General features: G+C 35.9%; 1 non-coding gene and 1 pseudogene across 1 annotated transcript; one reads left to right on the top strand and one right to left on the bottom strand.

Moving 5' to 3' along the window:
• The first annotated feature begins 190 nt into the window (after window positions 1-190).
• LOC104709639 (F-box/LRR-repeat protein 15-like) lies at window positions 191-14655 on the top strand (annotated as a pseudogene).
• Window positions 4826-4932, bottom strand: LOC147940234 (small nucleolar RNA R71). Its single transcript, XR_015564794.1, has one exon. It is a non-coding gene; the product is annotated as a small nucleolar RNA R71 (small nucleolar RNA).
• Window positions 14656-18566: the final 3911 nt, after the last annotated feature.

Below are 18566 nucleotides of genomic sequence, written 5' to 3'. Positions count from 1 at the left end.
CTGGATTAGGGTAATCCGTTGAATTTCAATCTATAATTAGCTCTAATTCGTAAGCTGTTAATTTTAGGGATAAGCATTATGAGACTCCATATCATTTTTTATTTCTTTCCATCTCAGTAAACATCGCTCGTCTTCGATTTTGATTTTTATTAATCGTGAAAGTGGAAAACAGTCTTCTTTAACAACAACCATGGAGAACAATCACGAAGATGGCGATTTTCTGAATTTTGGTGAAAACAAGAGGGAACCCAGAGTCCCACGTTGGAGGCTGTGTGCGAAGATGCTGGCGAGGGAGGAGGAAGGTGAAGCCGCTAGGGCTGAATTGGATTGCATAAGCATTCCAATTGGGTTGCATCAGTTAGTTCAAGGAGAAAGTAGCAATGTCACGGCTGCTGCTGCTAAGGATAGAACGATGGAGGAAGCTGATCATGATTCACATCACAAGCGTGCCAAAGTGTACTCTGGGCTTTCGTGAGTTCTCTCTCTAACTCTTTTTTCCTTCGAAAGAAAACCTTTTAAAAAGTGGAACTTGATATAAACTGGTTGAAAATAAAGTTTTGACTTTTTCATTGAAAGTGTGTAGAGGTGTGACCTTATCATCTTTAGAATTTTGAAACCAAGTTCGTAAAGCTCTACTCCAACATCCTTGTAGCGAATTTGCAGCTGCCTCTGATTTTATCTTGATTGTAGATTAACTCTGTTTTGTTCATTTTTACTATGATTTAGCATCGATTTATTGGTGTTTTTGTTTTAAAACTTATCAATGACGCTTGTCAATGAGTGCAGGTCGGTTCCCATGATATCTTAAGATGCTGGGACTGGTTCGTCAGTGGAGAACTATTAGTTTTGGCATTCCCTCTTCTTCCCGGTTGGATACCGATATGTTCTGCCAAAATTGCATCTTGAATTATAGTCGAAAAGATGGGGAAAAATATGATAGAGATGATAATGATTCCTCAAACGCAGAAGATTTTGAAGTTCATATTGATTTGACTGATAACCTCTTGCATGTGGTATACGTTTTTGTTTGCATTTTTAATATAAACTACGTAAGTTTCCTTTTCTTTTGTTTTAAAGTTTTGTAATTTCTTCTTCTCGTTCTTGAATCATGTCGACCTCTGTCGCTCAGCTATGGTATGCCGGCAATGGAGAGTAGCTCGGCAGTGGAGAGTAGCTCGTGCTCATGAAGATTTCTGGAAGGTCTTGAACTTTGAAAATATTAGGATTTCTATTGAACAGTGTAAGTTGTTCTGCATACATATGTTAAAGCTTTCTTTTTGTTGTTTGACATTTGAAGAAAATAAACTAGGTGTTTAAGAAATGCTTATAAAACATGTTAAACAGCTGGTGATTGTGGAAACCTTAAAAAAATTTGAAATTGACTGCGGGTAACTGAGTCTGGAATTCTTGTACATTTGTTTTGCCATTAAATGAGTGTAATAGGAACCGACCATTTTGAAGGCATTCATCCTGCATTTTTTTGATGAGGTTGGCCTTCAATAGCAAATCTAAGCACCCAAAGATGCCCCTGATTTGTTCTATTTTATCTATTTAAAGACACTATGTTGCCCCTGATTTGTTCTATTTTATCTATTTAAAGACACTATGTTCTATTTCTTTTGTTTTTACTAATCCATATTTGAAAGATATTAATATACATTGGATTAAAAATATTCTTGTTGCTTCATCTGCAGTTGAAAACATGTGTAGTCGCTATCCAAATGCTACCGAAGTGAATGTTTATGGTGCTCCTGCTGTTAACGCTCTGGCTATGAAAGGTGCTACCACTTTGAGGTATCTTTAAGCCTTCATATATCGTAATAATTTTGATTTGTTTCAGGTATCTTGAGGTCTAAAGTCTAACTATAGGAAAGGGTCATATCAGTGAAAACTTTTTCCAGCCATTGGGGGAGTCTAATATGTTGAGGAGTGTGATTGTAAATGAGGCTATTCTGGAAATGGTGCTCAGGAAATACACCTGAATCATGATAGGCTACGCGAACTTAAAATTACGAAATGCCGCGTTTTGCGCTTGTCTATCAGGTGAATTTGTTTTTAGTAAATAATTTTCATTTTTTTTTTGACAATAGTAAATAATTTTCATTCTTAATCGTTTATGTGTATTTCATTCATAATAAATATTATTTTTTTTCTTTCAGGTATCCACAACTCATGTCTTTATCATTAAAAAGAAGTAATATGTCACAGACGATGATTAACTGTTCACTCCTCCAACTTCTTGATATAGCCTTAATGTTCATATATTTTACCCTGTTTTCCCTTAATATATTCACATCTTTTGCTATCATTTTTGACCATTATTGCATAGTTTTAAGATTGTTCATGCATTAGAGTATAGTTGCATTGCATTTGCATCTTTTCTTGCATAAACAGATGATTTTGGAGCCTAAGGAGCATGGAAGCAATGCTGAAGAGGAGAAAGCAAGGAAGTTAGAGCTGAAGAACCAAGGTATGGAGTTCCACTCGACCATCCACTCGACCAGACACTCGACCGTGTGCGGAGAAGGACTCGACCGAGTGGAGGGAACAGAAGAAAAGCCAACTCGACCGAGCACCTGGTCGAGCTGACCGAGCCGCCTAGCTATTTTGTCTTCTAGCATTTTTAGGGCTTCCACTCCTTTTTCTATATAAGGCCTTGTACCCTGCAGCCACCAAAGAGTCCAGTTTTTTAGATATTCTCAAACCTAGTATTTACCCTTTTGGGAATTTATGCTCTTTGCACTTTTATTTTCTTAGATCTCTCATCTACTTTTGATGGAAAACAAGAGATTTCTTGATATTTGTTGGTTTCATAACTTTCAAAATATTAAGAATTCGAGTTTGATTCCTTCTTCAATATTGTAGATCTCTGTTTCATCTATCGTATCATGCAAGTTTCGTTATTTTCTGGGTTTATGACTTTGCTCATCATGTTTAGCATTTGTGAGTAGTTGCTTAGGATCTTGAGGATGGGTTAGGCTGGATTGTGGTTGAGGTTTGTTTAGCTAGGTCAAGCTTGATTGTTATAGATCTCTTCTAGGCTAGATGTACTCTATGCTGATCCTATAACCGAGAGGGTAGGGTTTGATTTTAAGCTTCTTAGCATCACACTAATGTCTAGGTTGCAAGATAAGGCTAGATCTAGAGATTATCATTAGGCATGCTAAGAGATTAGATGTCTTGTTTGATTTTTGACATAAATGATCTGTTGCTTAATGCTTGCTTGTATAAGTTCTTTGCTTTGTGAGAACAAGTCTAGAAATAGATGAGCTTGATTGTTTTTGCCATGAGAGTGGATTAACATGTTCTAGGAGATCATTGTCTAGAGATTAGCTCAAGTTGATTGAGATTTGTTGACCAAGTTAGATGACCTTAATTATTAGTCCAGCCCATGAATCCCTCCTCAAGACCTTCCTTGTCTATTGATTTCTTAGTCTAAATCCTGTTGCTTGGTCGTTGTTTGATTTACTTTTGTCTTGCTCTGATTTATTTGCATTGCTATGTTTCTCGCATTTGTCCGACTCGACCCTGTACTCGATCGCACACTCGATCAAGTGCTTGCTCGAGCTCATCCCCAGAATTCTTGTTTATGCTTTGTGTTTGTCCTGTTTCATTTTAGTTGCTTTTCTGTAACATTCATTTAGTTTCCTGTTCATTACTTGCCTTGCATTAGTTTATTACTTGCATTACTATAGTTTCTATTTCTGTTTCATTGCATTGTTGTTTAGATCATCCTGTTCTCTTTACTTTTAGCATATAGTTTTATAAGCTTTTACATTCTGCATTTTACATTCATCATTAGGTTGTTATTGACAAACATCCTTTATAATTGGTTCAACTTAGATAAATGTGCATGTCCTGATTGCTTGCATCTCACTCAGATTTGGATTGACACCCTTTATACTTCAACATCATAAAGGGAATTGAAACCCCTTGCTTTCTACCCATTCATTCATATCTTATATCATTCACCAATCATCACCACCACAAGACCGAGAGTTCCAATTTGGCGCTGTTGCCACTTTTGAGTGTTTGTTTGTGACATTTAGGATCCACATAAGTCTAAGATTGAGTTCTGTATCTACTTTGTTCATTACTAATCTCGAATTCTTCCTCTGCTTGTCTGTGTTGCGTTTCAGGCACCACTCAAACTTCAACTCAACCACCACTCGACCGAGTGAGTAATCGAGTACTTGATCGAGCCAAGTCCCGGATACAAACAGACCTCACTTCCCAGTCGACTCGACCATCAACTCGAGCCTGTGCTCGACCGAGTACTTGTCCGAGTGGGCGATCGGGTTTGTTAATGCAAACAAGGTCTCAGGGTAATCACAATCTCCAAAGGCTTCTTGACAACATCAACAGGCTACCTAGAGGTTTAAGACATCAGAGAAGAAGAGTAGTGCAAGAACAAGAGGATCAAGTAATCATGGAGCAACAAGATAACCATGATCAAAGAGCTAGACACATTGGTGCTGGGGATGCACCAAACACACATAACCAAAGAGCTGGTATTGTGCCTCCTGCTGTTGCTAATAATAATTATGAGATCAAGAGTGGATTGATCTCTATGATTCAAGCCAACAAATTCCATGGGTTGCCAATGGAGGATCCCCTAGACCACCTTGATGAGTTTGACATGATTTGTGGACTCACTAAAATCAATGGTGTGAGTGAAGATGGCTTCAAGTTAAGGCTATTCCCATTTTCCCTTGGAGACAAAGCTCATCTCTGGGAGAAGACTCTTCCTACTGGAGCAATAACCACATGAGATGCTTGCAAGAAAGCTTTTCTAGCCAAGTTCTTCTCCAATGCAAGAACTGCTAGGTTGAGGAATGAGATTTCTGGTTTTGCTCAAAGGAATAATGAAACCTTTTGTGAGGCATGGGAGAGATTCAAAGGTTTCCAAACTCAATGTCCTCACCATGGTTTCAGCAATGAGTCCTTGCTCAGTACCTTGTATAGAGGAGTCCTACCTAAGATAAGAATGCTTCTTGATACAACCTCCAATGGAAATTTCCTCAACAAGAATGTGGAAGAAGGCTGGGAGTTGGTTGAAAATCTTGCTCAATCAGATGGGAACTATAATGAGGACTATGACAGAACAGTAAGGTTCACCTCCAGTGATCAAGAGGAAAAGTATAAGAAGGACTTGAAGGCAGTTAATGAGAAGTTAGGACAAGATTCTCCTAAGCCAGCAAAAAGCCATTCATTTCATTGGTGAAGAAGAGGTTCCAGTTCAAGAAGGAGATGCAGAGTTTGCTGAGTTGTGCGACATACAGAATCAAGGAGGATTCAAAGGTTACAACCAAGGAGGATTCAAGAACAATAATCTCTCCTATAGAAGCACAAATGTGGTCAATCCTCAAGATCAAGTCTACCCAACTCAAAAACCTCAACAGCCTCAACAGCAACACAACTATGTACCCAAGCAGCAACATCAAGTGTTCCAGCCCCAATTGTGTCCCCCACCAGGGTTTCAAACTAACCAAGGCCAAGAACCAGATTTGAGAGCTATGATGCAACAAATGTTGATTGGGCAAGCAAATGGAAAGATGGAAGAGGCAAAGCAGTTTGCTGAGTTGAACCAGCGGTTAACATCCCAATATAATGATCTCAACATGAAGTGTGAAGGTTTCAACTCTAGAGTGAAGTATATAGAGAGCAACCTTACTTCTACTTCAGCTCCTAAGCCTAACCAACTCCCTGGAAAAGCTGTTCAAAACCCAAGGGAGTTCACTGTTATGGCCATTCATGTCTATGAAGAAGAAGTCCCTGAGGACAGTGAAATTCAAGCTGGGGAGGATTGATCATTTTTTCTTGAATCCGGCATTTCACTCGACCATGTGCTCGAACCAGCACTCGACCGAGTGTCAGCTCGAGTGGTCGATCGAGTTGAAGGATCAGAAGCTGTCAAGCCTGCTAAGTACATTCCTCCTGCTTACAAACCGCCTCTACCATTCCCAGGACGTTTCAAGGCACATAAGCTGAAGGAACTAAGAGAAATCATTGAGAGAAAGGAAATGATGGCTTTGCAACAAGAGGAAGTGAGGGCTTTGAAGGAAGAAGCTGTGATTGAGAAGAAGGAAGTGATGACCATACAAGAAGTCATCATTGCTTACCAAGAAGAAGAGAGAGGACCTGCCTTGGAACAATATGATCCATATCCTCTCTATCAGGATTTTTTGCTTGAAATGTCAAAGAAGAGAGCCCATGCTCAAGACGAAAAGGACCTTGAAGAGCTTGAGGGAGTTATCATCCCAATTAAACTTGAGGATCCAGGACCATTCAATTTGCCTTGCTCACTTAGCTATCTTCACTACAACCAGTGCTTATGTGACTTGGGAGCATCTATCAGTGTGATGCCTTACTCTATAGCACAAAAGCTTGGGCACACTGAATTCAAGTCCACCAACCTTCACATGTGCCTAGCTGATGGGTCAAACAAAGATGTGGTTGGTAGGTTGGAAAACATTCCAGTCAAGATAGGGAAGGCAAGGATTTATACAAATTTTGTGGTTCTAGAGATGGATCCTATCATTCTAGATCCTATCATTCTAGGGAGGCCATTCTTAGCCACTCTTGGAGCTGTTATAGATGTCAAGGAAGGTCTTGTAACCTTGAACATTGCTGAGGATTTAACCATGAAGTTTGACATCTATAACCCAACCAATCTGCCTACCATTGATGATCAACCTTTCACTATCAAGGACAAAAGAGGTCATGAGGTCTCAAGTGAAGTGGCAACTCCAAAGGTTAAGCTCTCTCTTCAAGAGGATTCAGTGGAAAAGCTTAAGGGTTATGTTCAAGAGTTGACTGAATTGGTGAAGGATCTCCAAATCAAGCTTAACAAGAGGTCTTTGAAGGAAGCAAGACCAAGGCTCAAGATTAAGAAGAAATATGGTTTGTGTGTTAAGGGTGAAATGATCAAGGGTCAACTTCACATTGATCAAGTGGTACCAGGGAGGATTTCATCACCTCCTTGGTCTCTAAACCAAGCCTCAAAAGGCATCAAAAGTCAAGCTTAGTGACTTTAAACAAGCTCACTAGGGAGGAAGTCCCTAAGGTATCATTGTACATATGCTTTATTTTCCTTGTAGTTTTGATTTCTTTTCTTTTATGTTTGTGTTGGGCAGACTTTTTAATGAAAGTGTAGATGGGTATGGAGAGATTTGGACTTGGAGAAGTAGACTCGCGAGCCCACTCGAACGGCCCACGAGAGGTACTCGACCGAGTTATCAAGAAACTAAGGCCCACTCGATTCCCATTTCTCTTGAATGATCGAGTGGAGGGAGAAAAAGAAGAAAATTATTTGAATTTCAAACTTTGGTCAAGGAGCTCGACCATTTGCAGTCGAGTGTGGGGACGAGTGGCAGCAAAAAGCAGGTCAAAGATTCCCATTTCAAATTTGAATGGTATGGACGCTCCACCCTTGTCTCCTAGTCCCCTTAGCTTCTTTAAATATAGCTTGACTCGATTCTATGCCTCTCACACTCTCATTTGCTTAAAACAGTTAAAATCAAGTTTAAAATCTCTCTCAAAGTTCATCTTTTTGCTCAAGCTTAGCTCTTTTAGTTTTTGGGTCACTAACCTATTAACTTTAAGCTTTGAGTCTATTCCTTTCAGTTCTATTCGAAAAATGTCTTCAAAGATTACTAGGAAGTCTCGACAAGCGGCTGAAAGCTCCCTGGATCGTCGTGATGCTCGTCCTGAATCAAGAGGAGAAACTGGAAGAAGCACTCGACCCACCACTCGAGCAAGCACACGACCGAGTGGTGGTCCGAGTAGGCGGTCGAGTGAGGTTGCGAGAGAGAGGCATCAGTCAGCTGAGGAAGACCCTGAGCGAACTGAGAGTGAAGAAGAGATGGAGTTCACTCTTAGGGAGCACATTAGGAGACACAAAGCCAAGGGGAAGAGGCCAGCAGTTGAGGTTGAACAAGAGGAGATTGAAAGTGAGAGTGAAGAAGAAGATGAAGAAGAAGAGGGAGAAGATGATGGTGAAGAAGAATCTTGTGGCTTAACTCAAAGGCAACTTTATGAAGCCTTCTTGAGGATGCATTTCTTGGGGACTAGATACCCACACAAGGAAACCATGGAGAAGCTAGGCATTGATGAAGATGTGGAATGTCTTTTTGAGAAGTGCAACCTAAGCAAGTTCATGGGGCTTTGCATGGAAGGGTATAAAGAAGAAAGCTGTGAATTGTTAGCCACAATCAAGATGCATTGCTACACAAAGAAGGATAAGGAGTTTGGACCTGGTCATGTTGACTTCACTATAAAAGGGAGAAGGTATGAGCTTTCAGTGAAAAAGATAGCCAATATATTTGACTTTGAAGTTGGTAGTGAGAGGAGCATGGTCATAGCAAGAGAAGAGCTCTATGCTATTTGGCAAACCATTGGAGACAACATCACATACTCATCCTCCAAGACCAAGGGTTCCAAGATAAGAAGCCCAATCCTAAGGTACTTCCACAAGGCCTTAGCAAACACCTTCTTTGCTAGGAAGGAAACTGGAAATATGAATGAGGGTGAGCTCAAGATGATTGATGTGGCACTCAATAGCATAATCCTTCAAGCAAAAGATGGAAGCATCATCCTTGGAAGCAGAGAGGGAACTGACCTTGCAATGGTGCTCATTGACCAAATGATATACTTGAGAAGCTGGGTAGGCAAATTGCACAACAAAGGCTCAATGGGAGCCCTAACCATTGGAGGCATCATCACTCCATTACTACAAGCTGCTAAGGTGCCACTTAGAGGAAAGAAGGTCATGCCAAGATGGATTGATTCAAGCTACCTCACCTCCACCTTAATACTAGCCAAGGAAATGCATCAAGGAAATCACCTTTTCAATTTTGAGCTTCCAACAATTGGGAAAAGACAGCTTGTCCTACCCAATCAAGAGCTCACCACCATACAAGAAGGAGCAAACATTGTCTTTTGGCCAGCTGATGAGTTCTTGTTTGATGGGACAGCTCAAGTTAGAATTGATGAAGCGAGAGATGTAGAAATGGCTGATGGGGAAGAGCAATTTTACTTTGAAGATTATGAGCCTAACCCAAGAGATAGTAGAGGAGTGAGAGAGACTAGCAAGAGGTTGACACTCCTACAAAAGTGGAATAAGTGGCATGGGAAGAAGTTTGAAAAGCTGAAGAAGAAGGTGGGCAATATGGCTAAGTCCATCAAGGGCTTAAAGAAAGAGATTGCTGAATTGAAGAATGCCAACTCATCTCCAAGCCATTCTAGCCCTTTGAGGAGGTGTAGCTCAACTAGAGCACTTTCAAGAGCTGAAAACCCTGTGGAACCAGCTAGAGCTTCAATGTACGAGCCAATTCAGAGGAAGAGAAGTTCAAGTAGCCGAGAACAACAATTTTCGAGGCACTCGACCGATTCACTCTTGCAGCCACTCGACCGAGCACCCCAGAAGCACTCGGCCGAGTTCCAACCCAGAACTCCTTATGGCTTCCCAGCTCCAGCAGCATATCCAGGCTATCCAGGTTACCCTCCCTTCCAATGCTGACCTTGTTGCTGCAACAGTTCTACCAGCAACAAGGTCAGCATTTTCCAACTCGACATCCAACTCGACCCCCGCACTCGACCGAGTACCATTCGATGGCAATAGTCGAGTTGCCCCAATCTCCTTCTCCAAGTCAGCAACAAGACCCCAACTACACTTTGGAGAGCATGAATGAGGATGTGGATAGCTTCTTCCACAATCCATGAGGTAATACTATCACCTTCCTTGTAAATACCATTGCATGTCATATTGTGTTTTGTTTTAGTCTTGAATCCTCTATCAAATTTCTTTCACACAGAGGACTATGTGATTTAAGTTTGGGGGAGGGTTTGAGATAGTATTTGATGTTGTGTTTTGTTTTCTTATTTCAAATTTTTAGCATAATCATGTTAGTAATTGCATTTCATCTATGGCATAGAAAAATCCTAAAAATTTGAAAGTTTTTGCACAAAAAATCTTTATAAAAAAAAAAAAGAGTGTTCATGTAGTTTGCATTGCATATTAGGATTTTGTTAGCATAATTCATGAAGGACTGTTTAATATTTGCATTAGGAATCTATGATGAGTTTTGCATTGTTAGCTTGCTTAATTCACTAAACTAGGATCAATGTCCAAGTTAATAGTACTTTGATGCTAGTTGAGTAGTTAGAAGCATAAGATTGAACCAAGCCTTGAATTCCTGCATTGCATTTGGTCTAAATTGAAGCATGTTGTGATTTGATGCCATTTCCTACTTATAAGAACTTAATATTGACTTTCAATTATCATCTTGTGCATTGCTTTAAACTCATGGATACCATACACATATTTGGATCATCTTTCTCCTTTTTACCACTCTTGTTGATCCAAGTAGCTGATTTCACTTTTAAATCAGTTTCTCCTACCCTTAACCAACCATTCTTTCAAGCCATGTTTATTCTTGTGAGTGTGAGGCCTATTTTGGGATTGAGCTTGGTAGAAAGTGTTAGGTTTGAACTGACAAGAGTAAGGCCTTGTGTAGTTCTAGTTTGCAATTTTCAAACTAGATAGGATTAGGTGGTTCACTTGTTGGGTTTGGGACTTGGCTGTTTTGAAAAGAAGAGAGGAAAAAGAAAAAGAAAAGGTTAGAATCTTTAGGAGGGGAATGTGTTTAAGTAAAACCAAAGTCTAGTGAAAGAATGGGAAGTATGAGATTGTTAAAGATGGTTCTAATTAAAGAAAAAGAAAGAAAGAAAAGAAGAGTCTAGCAAAAAGCTTTTATGTCTTAAGAAATGAGAAGAAAAAGGAACCATAACAAATAAGAAAGAAGCCTCATTCCACTAGTTGATTCAAATAAGATACCTCTCCTAAGACTTTAAAATCAAAAGAGAAAAGGGTGAAAGAGAAGTGAAGAAGTTAAAGGGTAGAAATAGGATCATTTGGGTTTAGATTGATAGGATAAACACTTTGGGTGTCTTTGGATGTCTTTGGGTAGACAAGGTTTTGTTCTTGTATGTGTCTAAGTGTTCTTACCTTTAGCCTTCTTCTAAATCTCAATCCATTTTTTATGAGAGAACCTTGATATTGATAAGCCCCACTCTAAAAAGAGATCATCATTGTCTCTAAACCTTTATTACCAAGCCAAATGAGTTTAAGCATTGCATAAGATTGATTCATGTTCTTGATTAATGAATGTTAAAGGAAATGGTTGATTTGAATGCATGTGAATATCAAAGGCTCAAATCAGTAAAAGTTGTGATAGCTTGTCTAACATCTTTAAGTACAGCTAATTCAACTTGCATCATAGTACTAGTAACTTGGACATTGATTCTAGCTGGTTTATTGGCAAGGTTTAGGAGCTAAGATCCCACTTTCAAACCTCACCTACCTTCTTATGTCTTGTTTATTTGCTTGGGGGCAAGCAAAGACTAAGTTTGGGGGATGTTGATGTTCATATATTTTACCCTGTTTTCCCTTAATATATTCACATCTTTTGCATCTTTTGCTATCCTTTTTGACCATTATTGCATAGTTTTAGGATTGTTCATGCATTAGAGTATAGTTGCATTGCATTTGCATCTTTTCTTGCATAAACAGGTGATTTTGGAGCCTAAGGAGCATGGAAGCAATGCTGAAGAGGAGAAAGCAAGGGAGTTAGAGCTGAAGAACCAAGGTCCGGAGTTCCACTCGACCGCCCACTCGACCAGACACTCGACCGTGTGTGGAGAAGGACTCGACCGAGTGGAGGGAACAGAAGAAAAGCCAACTCGACCGGTCACTCGACCGAGCACCTGGTTGAGCTGACCGAGCCGCCTAGCTATTTTGTCTTCTAGCATTTTTAGGGCTTCCACTCCTTTTTCTATATAAGGCTTTGTACCCTGCAGCCACCAAGGAGTCCAGTTTTTTAGATATTCTCAAACCTAGTATTTACCCTTTTGGGAATTTATGCTCTTTGCACTTTTATTTTCTTAGATCTCTCATCTACTTTTGAAGGAAAACAAGAGATTCCTTGATATTTGTTGGTTTCATAACTTTCAAAATATTAAGAATTCGAGTTTGATTCCTTCTTTAATATTGTAGATCTCTGTTTCATCTATCTAATCATGCAAGTTTCGTTATTTTCTGGGTTTATGACTTTGCTCATCATGTTTAGCATTTGTGAGTAGTTGCTTAGGATCTTGAGGATGGGTTAGGCTGGATTGTGGTTGAGGTTTTTTTAGCTAGGTCAAGCTTGATTGTTATAGATCTCTTCTAGGCTAGATGTACTCTATGCTGATCCTATAACCGAGAGGGTAGGGTTTGATTTTAAGCTTCTTAGCATCACACCAATGTCTAGGTTGCAAGATAAGGCTAGATCTAGAGATTATCATTAGGCATGCTAAGAGATTAAATGTCTTGTTTGATTTTTGACATAAATGATTTGTTGCTTAATGCTTGCTTGTATAAGTTTTTTGCTTTGTGAGAACAAGTCTAGAAATATATGAGCTTGATTATTTTTGCCATGAGAGTGGATTAACATGTTCTAGAAGATCATTGTCTAGAGATTAGCTCAAGTTGATTGAGATTTGTTGACCAAGTTATATGACCTTAATCATTAGTCCAACCCATGAATCCCTCCTCAAGACCTTCCTTGTCTATTGATTTCTTAGTCTAAATCATGTTGCTTGGTCGTTGTTTGATTTACTTTTGTCTTGCTCTGTTTTGTTTGCATTGCTCTGTTTCTCGCATTTGTCCAAATCGACCCTGTACTCGATCGCACACTCGATCGAGTGCTTGCTCGAGCTCATCCCCAGAATTCTTGTTTATGCTTTGTGTTTGTCCTGTTTCAATTCCTGTTTCATTTTAGTTGCTTTTCTGTTACATTCATTTAGTTTCATGTTCATTACTTGCCTTGCATTAGTTTATTACTTGCATTACTATAATTTCTATTTCTGTTTCATTGGATTGTTGTTTAGATTATCCTATTCTCTTTACTTTTAGCATATAGTTTTATAAGCTTTTACATTCTGCATTTTACATTCATAATTAGGTTGTTAGTGACAAACATCCTTTATAATTGGCTCAACTTAGATAAATGTGCATGTCCTGATTGCTTGCATCTCACTCAGATTTGGATTGACACCCTTTATACTGCAACATCATAAAGGGAATTGAAACCCCTTGCTTTCTACCCATTCATTCATATCTCATATCATTCACCAATCATCACCACCACAAGAATGCAGAGTTCAAAGCCTCATGCCATAAGCTTTTGGATGCTGCTATTCGTTCAACGGTCATTTCGTGTCCTCAGTTAGAGTCATTAGATGTTTCTAACTGCGCCTGTGTCAGTGATGAAACTTTGCGCCATATAGCCCAGGCTTGTGCAAATCTGCATATTTTTAATGCTTCATACTGCCGAATATATATTTCTCTTTGGGAAAAATGTCATTTAAACCATGAACTTTCAAATTTTGGCCATTTAAATCATGAACTTTGTTGTAGGCCATTTAAAACATCAACTTTTGTTGATTAGCTTTTTTAAACATGAAGTTTCGTTGACCAAGCCAAAAAAGACATGACGTGACGTCCGATAGTTGACCTTCTAACAGACGTTACTATGCCGTTAATCACTCTGTTACTGACAAAACGACGTCGTTTTAACGGAAGTTTTAATTCGAAAAATGTAATTTAAACCATGAAGTTTTAAATATAGGCCATTTAAACCATGAACTTGTAAATGTATGTCATTTAAACCATGAACTTTCAAATTTATATAATTTAAACCATAATATATGAAAAATGTGATCAATACTTCAAACTCTAGTGTAGTGTCCTAATAAACGAAAAAGACTCAATATAAATACAAAAAAACACAAAATACATGACAAAGATAGAAAAAGAAGGATGAATTGATGTTCTTATTTCTCTTTTTCAGAATCGCATCATGAGGCAGAGCCGAAGAAAGAATAAAGAAACCAAACTAGGGTTAAATGGATTAACCGATTAGGCTTATATACTTCTACGGTTTCTAATAAACCAATCGTTCCGATTACCAAACTGAACCAAAATCCGATTATCCAAATCAATTGCGCCAAACGGTTAGGCTTTCCTTTTTTGGTTTACTTCGATAACCAAAATTTTCAAGTTGTCTAGTTTTCACCAAACTGCCAGGGCAAGTTCATGGTTTATATAACAGAAATTTGAAAGTTCATGGTTTAAACGACATACATTTAGAAGTTCATGGTTTAAATGGCATTTATTTAAAAGTTCATGGTTTAAATGACATTTTTCGAACTAAAACTTCCATCAAAACGACGCCGTTTTGTTAGTAACGGAGTGATTAACAGCATAATAACGTCTGTTAGTAGGTCAAATATCGGATTTCACGTCATGTCTTTTTTGGTCTGGTCAACGAAACTTCATGTTTAAAAAAACTAATCAACAAAAGTTGATGTTTTAAATGGCCTACAACAAAGTTCATGATTTAAATGGTCAAAATTTGAAAGTTCATGATTTAAATGACATTTTCCCCATATTTCTTTAGGTTGGTCCTGTATTTTCTTTGCTCTCTTCCTTTTTGTTGTCTCATTCTCTATTTTTTTCTTGACTTGATTGCCCTTTTGTTCTTTGAAGTCAGCACATTTTCCGTTGTTGATATAACATCTGCGTCTATGACTTGGATTGCTAGAGGTCAATGATCGTTCTACAACCTTTAACTATTTTCTTTTGTTTTCCACACGGTGTGGACCATACCCAAAAGCATGTTGTTCTACAATCTTTAAACGAATACCATAATTTCAGTTGAGTTGACCACATCCACATAATCTATTGCAGGTTTTGGAGCTTGACAATTGCATTCTGTTGACATTTGTACCTTTGAATCTCTCCTACTTTAATTGTATTGATTTCTCATTTTTTCTACCTTTATCTCTGTCTTATACATGCCACAAGTCACTATATTGTATGTATTGATTCAGGAAGTTTACATGGCTTAGACCTTAGATCGGCAAACACAATAAGGCCGAAAAAAATTCAAAAAAAAAAGTTCTATTAAACAAAATCAAATACTGTTAACTATAATATTTGATTCTAAACAACATAAAAAAAGATTATCTAAAAATACAAAAAATAAAAAACCAAAACAACCCCGCATATGGGGACGAAGTTAAAAGAGTTTAGCCAAAGTCATCTTTAGTCGTAACTCATAACGATAAGACTTGTTCGGGCCATTTTCTCATTTACAGCAAAAAAGTTTAAAATAAAAATATTACTAATAAACATTGTCAAAAAGTATAATAATAATTATTTTTAATTATAAACATTATCCAAAAATTATTCAAAAACTAATTAAAATAAAAATAAAATAAAAAACAATCATACAGCATAGCACGGATACTATCCTAATGTTCATAACATGTTGAGACATGATAAAGGAATGAAACAAGAGAAGGTGGCGAAAGGAGGAAACGAGCTTAGAGTTGATTAGTCTCAATTCTAGTTTAAATGTCTTTCAGTTACCCTTTGTTTTCTTTTAGCAATATTATTTTGTTTATTCCCATTTATTGTTCTATATGAGCACTATATGAATCAGTTTTGGTTGCTTAAGTTAACATTTTTAGAGAACATTCAACTGTCATAATATCACTTAAGCTTTTGTTGGGTTGGTATGTTAAGAATATTCATTTCCCCGTAGAGAACAAACAAATCAAGTTGCAAATTGTTGATATAAAATCACTATGCTTGACCTTTGAACAAGTGTTTTTGGTTATATGAGCTAGTTTGCTAATATTCACATTAAATTACATTTCCATCTTATATATAAAACACATTCTTTATCTGTTAAAATTAATATTAAATTTTATTATTAGTTTAAACCTCAATGTTATTATTTACTATCTCTGTTTCACAAAGAGTGTCATTTTATATTTCCAATTTGCCTTTCAATACTAAATTTTCTTTTTTTACCTCTAAACCCAAAGCTATATACATTGAATTTAAATCATTAACCACTTATTAAATAGGGGCAAACATTTCTTAATTTGTGTGAAATGTGTCAAAATGATACTGTTTGTGAAACAGAGGAAGTACTGTTTATGCTAAAATTTTATTTCAAACACATTATTTGAAAAAATATAGCATAATTTAAAATAGAAATTGAACAACAATGGTCAATATCTATTATTATATTATTAATAAAATGATTTTAATTTATTGTTTTTCCCCTTAAATTGCAATATTAATGATCTTTAGACTTTTTTTTTATAATATGTAGTAATATTAGTAATTAAAACTAAATACTTATATTTGATATATATGTTAATCTCTATATACTTATATAAGCAATGTAGTTAGAAATTAACCCTACTATCATATGTTAATCTCTCTCTTTTTTTTTTTTTGTCAAAATCATATGTTAATCTCTATATACATATACTAGGTAATAACTCGTGCTGTTACACAGAGTGAAATTTTTGTTTGAGTTATTACATTTGTAAATATATTTATTTAGTATAACATTTAAACTTATATTGGTTTGAATTCATCAAGTTTATGAAAGTTTAAAATAGTAATCGTTTCACCATAAATTTTAGATTGACATGATGACGGATCTGGATAGAATGTGAACTGAATTAGTGATCGTTAGATTTTTTTATCAAAATCTTGAACTATCAGATCAGATAAAAATCTCAAAAATCTAAAATTACATAAAACGGATAATTTAAATAAAATTTTTAATCCGGTCAAACCCGTCTGCTAAGCTGTCCTGCAACGGGTTTAAATATTTTGAGCCACAAAATGTCTTTGCATCCGTCCCGCTTGAATTTGTGAGATCCGCGTGGATTACACATGCATTTCAATAAATTATTTTTTCTAATATATAAAATATACCTAAAGCTTAAACTTAATTAATATTAATAAAGTTATGTGATAAAGTTTTTAAGAATAACACATTTGTTTTTTTTTCAAAAACACAATGGAACATAGTTATAAATAATAAATGTAAATGAGGCTAAATAGCTAAATGTGTCTCGAGCTCTCTAGCGTCGACACATCAGCTTTTTCAAGAGTGTGCTTCTCTATTAATATATAGGGGATAAGCAATATAGTTAGAAATTAACCCTACTATCATGTGGCATATTACAAAAAATGTCATTGCATTTTAATTAATTTAATAACTAACAAAAGAAAATCTTATATTGGTTTATAAAATAATAAAACAATAGTTTCAAAATTATTTAATAAAATTATTTAACAGATTCCATTTATTATTTCATAAATCTTAAGAAACAATAACAAACTATTAACAAGAATTATAAAACTTAACTTTATTTATAATAATACTAAGATTAAATATTTGCATCCTTAGTTTTTTTAATAATGATAGATATATTTTAAAACTAAGATACAACATTGCTTATATTTTAAAAATATAAAATATTATATCTAATATGTTAAATATTTTTTTTGCATTGTACATCTATACAATGACATCTTATTAAAATCAAAGAAATCACAAATATTAGTTTTTTCAATATAATAAATGCAACTAAGAGTTAAATCGAGATTTCTAAATACGACCACTTCAATACGAGTTCTGTTTTATTTTATGAATTTTACCAAATTTATATAATTCACGGATTTGAACATTGTATCATGTAAATGGTTGAAAACAGAGTATGGAATTTAATAAATTAAATATAAAAGATTATAAAATGTATAGAGTAAGTCAAATAAAACTTCTACTGTTATTTTATAACTAACAAATTATAGTAAATCTTAGCAAACATTTTTCCGTGCTGTATAGCACGACTAACTAATCTAGTTAATTGATTATTGTACTTAGATAATCTATTTGTTAAAAGTCTATAAACAAACATAAAAAAAATATCTAAAAAAGGAAATTAAGGATAAAAATAGGGTGATATTAGTATATAGCACAATTCTGGAACAAAATTAAGTAAATATCATCAGCATGGTTTTATGTTAGTAAATAAAATCGGCTGGCTGATTGAGATAATACTGTATAACATACGTTATAAAACGAATGCGAATAACATGGTAAATAATTGCAGCAGTCATAGTGGCTAATGCTCTAAAGGTGGGTGTCATATGAAACAGAACGGAATGAAACTATGGAAGTTAATAGGCAAGCTAAGCTCACTACAACTATTAATGGGGTGTTTTGGATTCTAATTTATAAAGATTTTTGAAGAATTTAACAAAATCATTAAAAGTGAATAACTGAAAGATTGTTAAAAATTGCTAGAGTTTTGTTGATTAGTTTTCTAAAATCTTGTAAAGTGCTCCAAACAATCCATGTTTTATTGTGATACTTTCCATGACTTTATTTTGTAAAGAAAGTATCTAGAATCATGAACCAATAACATAATAATTGAATTCATTAACAATCCTAAATTCTTTTGTTTTAATTGAATAACACAAAACTTTTAATGACTTTATATTTAATGACTTTATATTTAATGACTTTATAAAAGTCTGAATCCAATAACCCAAATTTGTTAAGATTTTAAATGACCTTTTACAAATCACAAACTAATAACACTATACTTTAACAGAGTTTAACAAAATCTTGATCTAATAACAACAG

Source organism: Camelina sativa, chromosome 8 (assembly GCF_030686135.1).
Source record: "Camelina sativa cultivar CO46 ecotype springtype chromosome 8, ASM3068613v1".
NCBI classification, from domain to species: domain Eukaryota; kingdom Viridiplantae; phylum Streptophyta; class Magnoliopsida; order Brassicales; family Brassicaceae; genus Camelina; species Camelina sativa.
The sequence above is the reverse complement of the archived record's forward strand: the minus strand, read 5'-3'. Positions and strand labels throughout refer to the sequence as shown.